This window comes from Eurosta solidaginis, chromosome 4 (genome assembly GCF_040869045.1).
Source record: "Eurosta solidaginis isolate ZX-2024a chromosome 4, ASM4086904v1, whole genome shotgun sequence".
NCBI lineage: Eukaryota > Metazoa > Arthropoda > Insecta > Diptera > Tephritidae > Eurosta > Eurosta solidaginis.
In genome coordinates, this window is record NC_090322.1 from 114028702 (window position 1) to 114040466 (window position 11765).

General features: G+C 36.0%; 1 long non-coding RNA gene across 1 annotated transcript in view; it reads right to left on the reverse strand.

Annotated features, from left to right (window-relative positions):
• Positions 1–11526, reverse strand: part of LOC137250161 (uncharacterized) — a 443804-nt gene extending 432278 nt beyond the window's left edge. The window contains exon 1 of the long non-coding RNA XR_010952813.1: positions 11381–11526. This is a non-coding gene — a long non-coding RNA (uncharacterized lncRNA). The remainder of the gene's footprint in view (positions 1–11380) is intronic.
• Positions 11527–11765: the final 239 nt, after the last annotated feature.

Below are 11765 nucleotides of genomic sequence, written 5' to 3' on the forward strand. Positions count from 1 at the left end.
AACAACATGAAATGTTGTGTAAATTAGTTACAGAATCGACCTACTGGTGTTTTCATATTACGAAATAAGCATATACATATGTATATGGATGTACATATGGCGATCTAAAAAGCACTAAACTTTATAATAAGTACCTGAAAACACAAAGAGACCAATTTTGAATCGTCAAATATCAATTCAAAAAAACACATTCAAATATGCAAATAAATATTTCTAGTACCTGGGCGACCGAGCTTTGCTCGGCAATCTTCGAGTAGGCCGCATAACATACTTTGTTCTACATGTCATCATCGCTGAATTATTAATTTCAAACGTTTTTTTAGTTATACACTATGAAAGTCTCACAATTTTATTACATTCCAAAAACTTGTAAATTTCACGAATGGCAAGTATCAGTTAGTTTAATTAAATATTAACTTACTTCCCTAAGCGCCATCTGTTGGTAAGTAGTTAAATGGCTAGTGTTCAACGGTAGCAAATTACCATGGAGAGATATCTTTTTGCAATGGTGAGAATTCTTTCTAATAGTAATCTGTGAGAAATTGCATTTATTCATTTCATATTTGCCAAAAATATGCATTTATGTCAATACTAGCGCGCCCGGTACGTGCTTCGCTACGTATAAAGTGAAATATTGAATCAAACTCATTTATTACAAAAAAAAAGATATTTTATTATTTGCTAGCTATTTTAAAACTTAATCCAAAACATTTGGATAAACAATATTTTTTGTTTTTCCATTTTGAGCATGAATAAACAAACGTCTGGGGGTACCGACTCTGGAACTGGCAACATAAAGTTGGCCATGTGAAAAACATGATTCCTCCAAATTCACACCACAAACGTTAAGTGTTTGCCCTTGGGGCTTGTTTGATGGACATAGCAAATGATAAACGCACAGGATATTGTAATCATTTGAATTCAAATGGCATATCAGTTGGGATAATAGGGATACGCGGTAACTTCTCCTTTTGATTTACCAGTTAAGATCGGAGCTTCAATCAAATTTGGCAATAAATTTTCCACTGCCAATCTGGTGCCATTACACAGTTTTGGTGGATTAATATTTCGCAATAATATAATCAAAGAACCCACTTTCAGATTCAAACAATGCGGTGGCGTACCAGCCGATCCTAATCAATTTAAAAATTCTATTGGATAATTCATTGCCTCATCTTGATTCATAGCACTGTCAATTGATTTATATGTCGGGACTACACCTGGGAGTTTTGCTTGAATTTGAAAATTAATGGCATTGATATGAATTTTCTTCGGTGCTAAAATGGCGCGTTCTCTCAACCAATAATGATTTCTGTAATTCTGAAGAATATTTGGAAAAACACATTCAATCAATTCATCTATCGATTACGTAATTGTACAAAAATTATTCGGTACAGTGATCAATCCGTTGGTTCTGTCGATTTGTATTTTGCCATCACCAATTTCTAACAATTGTTTTGAAAACTCATAGGCAGCTGGATCATTTTGTAGGTGAATACGCATATTAATATTCAGTGTCAATTTTTGTACATATCTCCAAATAACTGATGACTTCAAACAGGCATTTATTTCATCAGCAGGAGTTGATCGAGGAATAACAGGCAATGTTTGTCGAAAATCCCCTGACAGTAATATCAAAGCACCACCAAAAAGCTGTTGATTACCACGTAAATCTTGCATTTTTCGATTAAATGCTTCTAGTAATTTTTTATTCGCCATTGTACAATCATCCCATAAAATAATTGACGTTAAGCACAGAACTTTTGCCATAGCAGAATTTCTTGAAATATTGCAAGTTGGAGTTTCAATCACCCGTACATTCAATGGCAATTTTAATGCACAGTGTGCTGTCCGACCACCTTCTAATAATGTAGCAGCAATTCCCGAAGATGCAAGTTCCAATGCAATTTTCTGTTCCGATCGAATAGTCGCTAAAATCAGTGATATAACGAACGTTTTGCCTGTACCACCAGGTGCATCCAAGAAATATAATCCACCTGCATTATTGGAAATGGCTTGCATGATTGTGTCGTATACATGTTTTTGCTGAATATTCATTTTGGTTATATTCGATTGTACAAATAAACGCAAAACATTAGAATTGAATTCCTGCTCACGTTGCAATTCACGATCAAAGAGATCATGCATCTCACGATTTGGTGCGATCATACCCAATTGTACTAATGTTTTTTTTGCAATCGTTAGACACATATCTTCAATTATTATCAAAGCTTCGTTGTTCATTTCCAAAGTTATCAACAAATCAGGATTTCTTGCATGATGACGCATACGAATTAAAATATCTTCTGCAATATAATGTTTGTATTTGTTCCATAATTCAAGTGGATTTGATGGCATATATGTTGATAATATAATGGCAAATAGCATTCGTATTTGTTGAGGATGAGCCGAAATATATGCATCATGAAGTGTTGAATCCCAATGTGGATCATCCTCCAACAAATGCAAAAGTTGGCATGCTTCGCGGTATGTTTGACACAAATGACCGTTGACTGCTCTCAATTCTTGAAATGATTTTGGGCCATTCAATATCAATGGACACATTCCATGTGTAATACTGAGGCACTTCAGAATATAACAAAGTTGTCGCAAATGTATCAGTTTCGCATAATTTGAAAAAGCTGTTAACGTAGTTGCTGGTGGTTGTGCTGCTCTTTCCAATACATTTTCTACATTAAAATAAACACGTTGGCCATTCTCAAGATGTACAGCCAAGTGAACAACCGCACGATGTCTTTCGTGCATTGGAAACGACATAATCCTCCAAACAGCTTTATTGCTACTAATATAGCGCCCCATCTGATACTGAGAAATTTCATCATTTGTATTATCACCAGCAACACCATATCGCTCCCTTTATTTACATACTTGCAAATATATTTAATGGATTTGACAGAATTACAATAGTCCGCATTTATATGAGCATTGAATAAAAAAAAAAACAAAGCATTAAATATTTTCGATAATAATGGACAATACGGAACCACCCAACGATTATCAACTTCAACTTCCTGGTTATTCATTCTAATGGTTGCCGTTTTGACATTATCATTAGGTGATCTACGTCGATACAACGGATATCCGTCATTGCCCGTTATTGTGTCTGAAGTAAGTTGCCTTGGGTATCGTTTCGAACACTTTTCATCAATCATACATGGTGAATTCAAATTTAGTTCACCGCACGGTCCATGTATCATGTTTTTAACGACAACTTGAAATAACTCAGTATCAGCAGTATGATCAGGAATTTCAGCTGATATAAAGTTATCGATTTGATCCGGAGTTATTTTATGTACCAGCCAAATTAGTATATGTGCGTGCGACAATCACCTTTTTTGCCATTCGATGGATTTCGGACACTACTGAACGTATTGGGCTGCTTCGTTTATTCTGCTAACGAATGGTGTTGAGGCCAAAGAAAACACCCCAGCGATGTTTATTTCATTTCATTTCATTTCTTTATTGAGTCAATGGTAACATACCTTACTGACTAGATTACAGGTGTACTTAGAAGTAAATTATTAATTTAAGTATGACTTAATGTGATAGATAGTAAGACTCAATGCATGCCTTGAAGAGAGACCTAGACATGGCAAAGTCAAGATCTAGACTCCTAGATAGGTGATTGAATTCTACAAGTCCTCTTAGAAGAGGAGCAAAGCTGAAGTAATTAGAACGCAACACTTCAATACGGAATGTGTTGTGAAAGCGGAGGGCTCTGTTAGGAACATTGAAAGTTACCTGACCCAGAAGATCGGAACAATCAATAGCACCAGATATTATATCAAAAATAAACATTAAACCTTGAACAGAACGCTTGACTTCAAGTGGCAAGACATTTATAAGCCTGCATCTCGCATTGTAGGGTGGCATGGGATTATCAAAGTGTAGAGGTTGAAGAGCAAACCGCATGAATTTCCGCTGAACTCGTTCAATTCTTGTGTGAAGAGTATATCGGATTCCAAATGACTGAGGCATATTCTAACTTTGAACGTACTAAGGAATTATACAACATCTTTCTGATATACGGGTCTTTGAAATCCTTCGCATATCGTCGTAAGGAAGCTAAGTTGGCATAAGCTTTTGGTATAAGAAAGTTAACATGATTAGCAAAGGTAAAAGACGAATCAAAAATTACGCCAAGATCACGAAACTCATCAACTGAGGCAAGCGTTACGTTTGAGATCGAATGCACGGACGAAAGGATATTCATTGACTTAGTAAACGTTATGTGACAGCATTTACTAATGTTGAGTCGCAGTTTATTTTGTGAAGCCCAATCGTTGATAGCATTCAGATCTTCCTGCAGACGCAAAGCATCAGAAATACTGGTGATCTTACGGAATAGTTTTAAATCGTCTGCATAAAGTAAATAATTAGAATATTTTAGGCAAGAGCCAACATCATTACTAAAAATTATGAATAAAATAGGACCAAGGATGCTACCTTGTGGTACACCGGAAATTGCTAAGAATTTGTGGACTTAGTTTTCTCGATTTCAACAAAATATATCCTATTTTCTTGGTAAGACTTCAACCACAACAGAAAACTTGAATGAAAGCCCATGTTTTCAAGTTTCCACATAAGTAGTTTATGCGAAACTGTGTCAAACGCCTTGGAAAAATCTGTATATATGGTGTCAACTTGACATCCATCCTTGAACGCTGAGACACAAAACTGGGGGAAAAACGCTAGATTTGTGACAGTCAAACGCCCTGCAATAAAACCATGCTGACATGGATCGACTATTTTATTGATAGCGAATGATAACTTGTCCTTAACTACCTTTTCAAAAAGTTTGGAACAGGTCGACAATTTAGATATTGGCCTATAATTCTTTACATCATTTTTATTGCCTGACTTCAAGATTGGGGTGATGGACGACAATTTCCAGCGATCAATAAAAACTCCGGTCGAAAGAGAAGTATTGAAAATATGGCGCAATGGAATACAAAGGGAACTACTACACTTTTTAAATAAAGAACAGGACAAACCATCTATATCATTTTTCAGTGAGGACTGTAAGGAGGAGATACCCTTAATAATGTCCATTTCAGATACAGACAGGGACACAAAGTTTAAAGGCTTTGGTGTATCAAAGGAATACCTGTTGTTAGTATCATCCGCATCAACAACAAATGTAGATTTGAAAAAATCAGCAAAAAGGTTTACTGTAACAGCCAGGCTCTCTGAACTGGTATCGTTAAATTTCACACAGGTTGGGATATTGGTACAACCTTTCTTAGACCGAACATAGTTCCAAACAGATTTAGGATTTGCTTTTAACTCGTCCTCAAATCGGAAAATGTATTTACTGTATAAGAACTTATCCAGAACATTGAACTGAGTCATATAATAGTCGAGAGTCACTTTATATAATTTATGGTACTTATTTCTTTGATTTTTCAGTTTTTTTAACCTAGTAGTGTACCAGGGTAGCTTGTGAACTTTAACCGGAAGTAAAGCGAGATTCGTACTGAAGATGTTTGAAAACACAAGCAAGAAGGCATCGAAGCATTCAGCAGAGTTTTTAGCAAAGAAAATATAGTTCCAATCAGTTTCAGATATGAGTGAGTTAAGATTATCATAATTTGCATCCTTGAAATTATAGGAGCGGACAGTATTATTAATGTTGTTATTCGGCACCAGGTCTAAGAATTCTATAGATAACGATAATGGTACAAGATGCATATCAGACTTATAAATAGGAAACGTACATTCGGTCAAGTGTGTAATTATATTCTCATCAACAAAAATAAGGTCCAGGATATTATATAACTGGTTAACGATGTGGTTAATCTGAATTAAGTTACCCCAAAAAGGGTGTCCAAGAAATTGATCTCATGAGGATGATTGATATTAGTAGGCGTTAGGACGTTATTATTAATAATTTTGGACCATACAAACTTACTTAGATTGAAATCACCCAAACGCAGAAATGACTATCAACATTGTTTTCGTAAAGGTCAAATATGTTATTGACATGAGCACAGTACAGCGAATCTGCGCTGCAAGGCGGAATTTAAGAGACACAAAGAAATAGCTTGCCAGACGACACCGTAATACAAACACAGAGCTGATCCAAAAGAGAGTCACTATTAGAGAGCGGAACAAAAGAAGAGAGAAGGGGACGCCTTACAGCAATTAATACTCCACCACCTCTAAGACGTCCCGTTTTGATGGGATCTCTATCCTTACGATAAGTGTGGAACAACCTTTGATCAAAAAATTCTGAGTCTGAAAAGTCATCATTGAGCCAAGTCTCGAAAATAACGTAGACATCATAATCACACCGTGAAGTGGCTAAAAATACTTCATTAGACTTTGTTCTCAATCCCGATATATTTTGATAATATATGGTTATACTTTTATTAACTATGCGATTGTCACACTTAGCTAAGGCTTGGCAGTTGAGCCTTTTGCTTTTTGAAAAAAAAAAAAACGAAAAGGTTTAATTTTGACATCTGATGGCCATAACGAGGAGTCCAGCAGCTTATTATATATAGAAGCCGAAACTCCAAGTTTGAAATTACATCTAGATAACAATTTGGGATCGGCGTCTTTCTTAACCAATTTGAAACAGTGAATTAATGAGGGTGAAGTGTTTGCATTTTTCGAGACGTAGTCAACAATATCACTTGCGTTTACGGTTGGTTTAAACGACGACAAATGCAACCATTTCAGACGAACAGCTAAATTAAGGTTAGCATTAGAGTTACTACCTACCACAATAGTGGGAGATTTGCTACGAATATTTTTATTATTGTCACTAGATTTGGTAGCGACTGATACCTGATGGCCAGAACGTGCAATATCGGAATACATAGGTATGTTAGTAACAGGTGTAGCAGAATTGTTGCTAGCTATACTAGTTGATTCAGCAACAGCATTCCCAGACGTCGGCAGCAGGCTCGGGTCCGCGTTTGGAACGTTAATGGAATTCGTTTTTGTTAAAAAAAGTGATTTCGATGCATCACTACATGAACTAAATGTAGACAAATCCACAGTAGCACACTGAATAGATGATAAAGTCGGGCTTTTTTTCCCAATATCATCTGTTGGCGTTATAGTTATTGGAGCCGTGTCATATATGGAACTAGGTTTGCTTGATGACATTTCTTCATTAAGAGGGGCTGCCTGTTTTATTATTGCAGCCGGATCAATTTGCGAGTTAGCTTTAAGAGTTCCGCTAGATTGCTCAGTATTTGCTTTGGCAGCCAAAAACTTGCCATTGACATTGTCATTGTTTTTAGTTACTAGATGCTTTGTTTTTGCAGACTTTTTCTGTTTATTACTGTCCACAGCATTTGCGAGAGTTGATTTGAGTTCACTAATAAAGGCAGCAACAACACTGTGCAGATCTTTCAGTTCAGCACTCAGCATAGAAATTGCATCGTTCTTATCATCAATAGTTGAGTGTAGTGAAATTTCGGATGATAAAGAATCACACTTTTGTGAAATTTGAGAGTTCTCGTATTTGAGAGCATCAACTGCGTAGATCGGCAATGCCTTTAATGATGTCGCTTATATTATCATTGCACTCCATATTATCGGCAACGGTAGCGGGGAGAGCCATTGGTGGCGGAGTTCGAATAGACGTGCGACGCACAACCGAACATACTTTACAATAGAACGATTTATTTGATGCGGTGAGAAAATCAAGATCGTCCACTGACAAGTTGACACACTTCAGATCATAGAGGTCATTGCACTTAGCACGCAACACATTCGGTTGGCCTCTCTCAACCCTACGCCCACACTGACACGGCATTACGAATAAATTGTATTAATAATTTGGAAAAGTTATTATTATATCATATTCATTTGGACATTTTAAAACTTTGGTTATAAAACCAAGAAGAGTCACTGTTTTAATATAGTAACAGTCACAAAGTATTAGACTTGTAAGAATAGCAAGAAAAAGACACACAACCACGGAGCGAAGAATAACACGTCCGTTTCGTACGACTTCTGTATTTCATTGTTTAGACTCCAATGTCATTTATTCTCCTATTTTGAATTTTCTTAATGCTAAGAGCCAAAGCTCTATACACCTATCTATACAAAATATTCATGTATTTCTCTATGCAAAAAAATGCACCGTAATATTGTTCGATGCCTTTTCAAAGCCTACTTTGTTTGTCGATCTGCCTGCTACATACATACCTACATGTTGATATAAATATAATGCAAGTAAGTTTGTAGGTGGGTATAATAAGTAAGCTAGTTAAGACGAAAGTACATAAATTTTGAGAGCGAAAGAGCATAGCTAAGTAGGTAACCAATCGTTTAGTAAATTCTCTTAACCTTAAGGCGAGTTCCCAATTGGTCTATATCTCGAGTCCTTAGTTACCCAGCGAAAATAAAAGCCCTCTGTTCATTAGCATTTATCAACAACTCACAATGGATACTCATGTGGTTCAAACACATCCTAGGGCTATCCGGGTCCACGATTTGGTTTATATCTCGAGACCCTAGTCATGGAGGGGCATGAAAAATAATCTATATTATAGCAATCATCAACAGCTCCCATTTGCTACCCATATTGTACAAACACATCCTAAAGTTATCCGGGTCCACGTTTTGGTCTATATCTCGAGACCCTAGTCACGGAGGGGCATGAAAAATAATCTATACTATAGCACTCATCAACAGCTCCCATTTGCTACCCATATTGTACAAACACATCCTAAAGTTATCCGGGTCCACGTTTTGATCTATATCTCGAGACCATAGTCACGGAGCGGCAAGAAAAATACTCTATACTATAGCATTCATCAACAGCTTCCATTTGATACCCATATTGTACAAACACATCCGGGTCCACGTTTTGGCCTATATCTCGAGACCCTGGTATCCGATTCTTAAAATTTCAAAACACAAACGATCTACTGAATAGTCAGAACAAAGCCTAAAAATTTGGCTTGGATAGGTGAGCCCGTTCTTGAGTTATAAAATCACAACGAAAAATGACATTCATTTTTATATATATAGATATTTTGCTAGAATTTGCCACGGTGCCTTGATATTGCATTTGAATTTTATTAGCGTGTGTGAAATTAAGAAAATTAAGTCGAATCATGTGTAAGATTTTTTTTTAAGAAGATTTTTAACTTTAATGTTCTCCTTTAAAGCTTTAAGAGAATAAAAGTAAGTAGAGTACTATTTCGTCTAACTACCCCAACACTAAATGGCAACCCTACTCAAAAATGTTCCTATTGTAATACGGAGTGAAATACCTTTCGTTTGATACCCATATCGGCATATCTCATGCAATTTTTTTTAATTTTAATAGGTGGCAACCTTGTGAAACATTCTGAGTAGCAATACCTAGGTAGAAAGTCTTAGAAAGTGATACGTTATATCTTTGCCAAATTTCATTTAAATCGGTTGAGCCTTTCCCGAGATCGTTCGGCTATACAAACATACAAATATACGAATACTATTTCGTCTAACTACCCCAACCTTAATGGCAAAATAAAAATAAATGAAAGGCGCGATAACCTCCGAAGAGATTAAAGGCCGAGCTTCTCTTCCAATTTGCGTCGTGTTCCTTTTAATTTTTCCTACAAATTGGCGGGACGGGACCTACTTGTTTTATGCCGACTCCGAACGGCATCTGCAAGGCAGATGATTTTCCACTGAGAGCTTTTCATGGCAGAAATACACTCGGAGTGCTTGCCAAACACACCTTAATGGCAGCCCTACTCAAAAATGTCCCTATTGTAATGCAGAGTGAAATAACTTTATCGGCATATCTCATGCAATTTTTTTTTTATTTGGAGTAGGTGGCAACCTTGTGAAACATTCTGAGTTGTAACACCTAAGTAGAAAGTCTTAGAAGGTGATACATTATCTCTGTGCCAAATTTCATTTAAATCGGTTGAGCCGTTCCCGAGATCGTTCGGCTATACAAACATACAAATAATATACAAATACATATACAAGAATTGCTTGTTTAAAGTTATAAGATATGATAACAATTTAGTCTTAAACTGTATTTATAGATATTCAGTAAACTCAGTGGTAACCGATAATGTACAACTTGAGTTTAGAAAGAATAATAACAAACAGAATAAAAATAAGTAATAAGTAGGAAATCATCAATTCGGTTATCCGGTGGCTCTGTCCCTTGTATATCGTGGTTACCAATCTCAACCAAAATCTTAAACCCTTTTGTACTACATAAATAACCTAACCGAATTTTTTTTTTAAGTATATGGCACATATTCATAGTCAAAATAAACCTTTAGAGCCTACATATTTTTGTTTTCCTATGAATACGAGCCTATAGGTTTAAGTGAAAAAGTGTTTGCAGGATTGGGTTTCAATTTTAAACTAGATATGTTTACATTTGCATTCAATAAAGGAAAAAATTTGTAGTCCGCCGCCTGACTTTGAAACGACTCGCTCTGGATCAGAGTAGTGGGCTGGGTTATCACATCTGTGTAAGAAAACATAGCATAACATTTCTTTGTGTACCCCACGAACGGATAATTTAAAGTGATCATATTTTATTTTGAGCAATTCACAGTGTGGGTTGAGTATTTATTTGAAGATATAATATCCTTCACATTTACTATTATCCTTCTACTTCTTCTTATTTTTCTTGTTGTGATAGAGGTACTCCAGAACGTTTTGGGGTGTATTGTCTATGGTGATGATCCTTGGTCGTATATAGTACAGTATGTTGGGAAAATTAGCGCCATTAAGACACTAGCCCTACACCCTAGGCACAGATTTGACAATGAACACGTTAAACCTTCCAGGTCTGTGGATTTTAGTTATCTATTAATGACATGCCTACCCCGGGAATATTCGGAGTCGCTGGGGTAGTAGTCTTTCTTTATAATAGACTGCGAAATACGAGTTCAAAAGAAGGCTATTTCAGCTTCATCATTTAACTCTTTTAATAACGCAACGTGGCGTTTTTGATTTTTGTGGTTAGATTGTTTAACTTAGATCCATATTGTTGCTCTAACTTTGACTCTTCCATACTTTTATTTAACGTTAAAAAAAGGTCGATGAAAATTTGTAAACAGAGTTTTACTAAATTTATTTTACACTTATTCTAGTGTCACGTCGGTTATTCTAAAAATATACCATGAACAAGTGCGTGGTGGCAACGGCGCGCACCCACGTATTTGTTAAATAATAGTTAAGGCGAAAAAAGGGGAAGAAAATAAAAACACCCAAAAGATTTCGCATTAATAAAAAAAGGAATTCACAGTGTTTTCTTTATTCAATGCATGTAAATACAACAAATGTTAAGGAAGATTTTAACAGATGTTGTGAAAATGAAAATATTAAATATATTTTCAGAAATTATTACATATATTTTATGAAATTGACAACTTACGTGAACGGGCGATTACGTGTACCTTTGCTGGCTGCTGGATTCAAAGAGCAGATCCTAAGGCTATGATCCCTGCCGCAGAGCTGGCAAGCAACGTCGAAACGTTTTGCGCCTCCCTCTGACTTTGCCAATAAGGTTTGGTAACGGGTCATGATCTGAAAGAATATTGGTATCATTGATCATGCCCAAATTGAGGTTGGCGGAATGTTGTTTGGGTGGCGTAAACAACAAAATTATCTCTAATATATTTTCGCAGAAGAAAAAAAAAAAATTTTATTGAAATAAAATTTAATTGAAATAAAAAATTAAAGGCCATAAGTAAATACTTATGCGCGCAAAGAAAGGAAGAAAAAACGAATTTCGCACGCATCCATGCGATGTGGCTGTT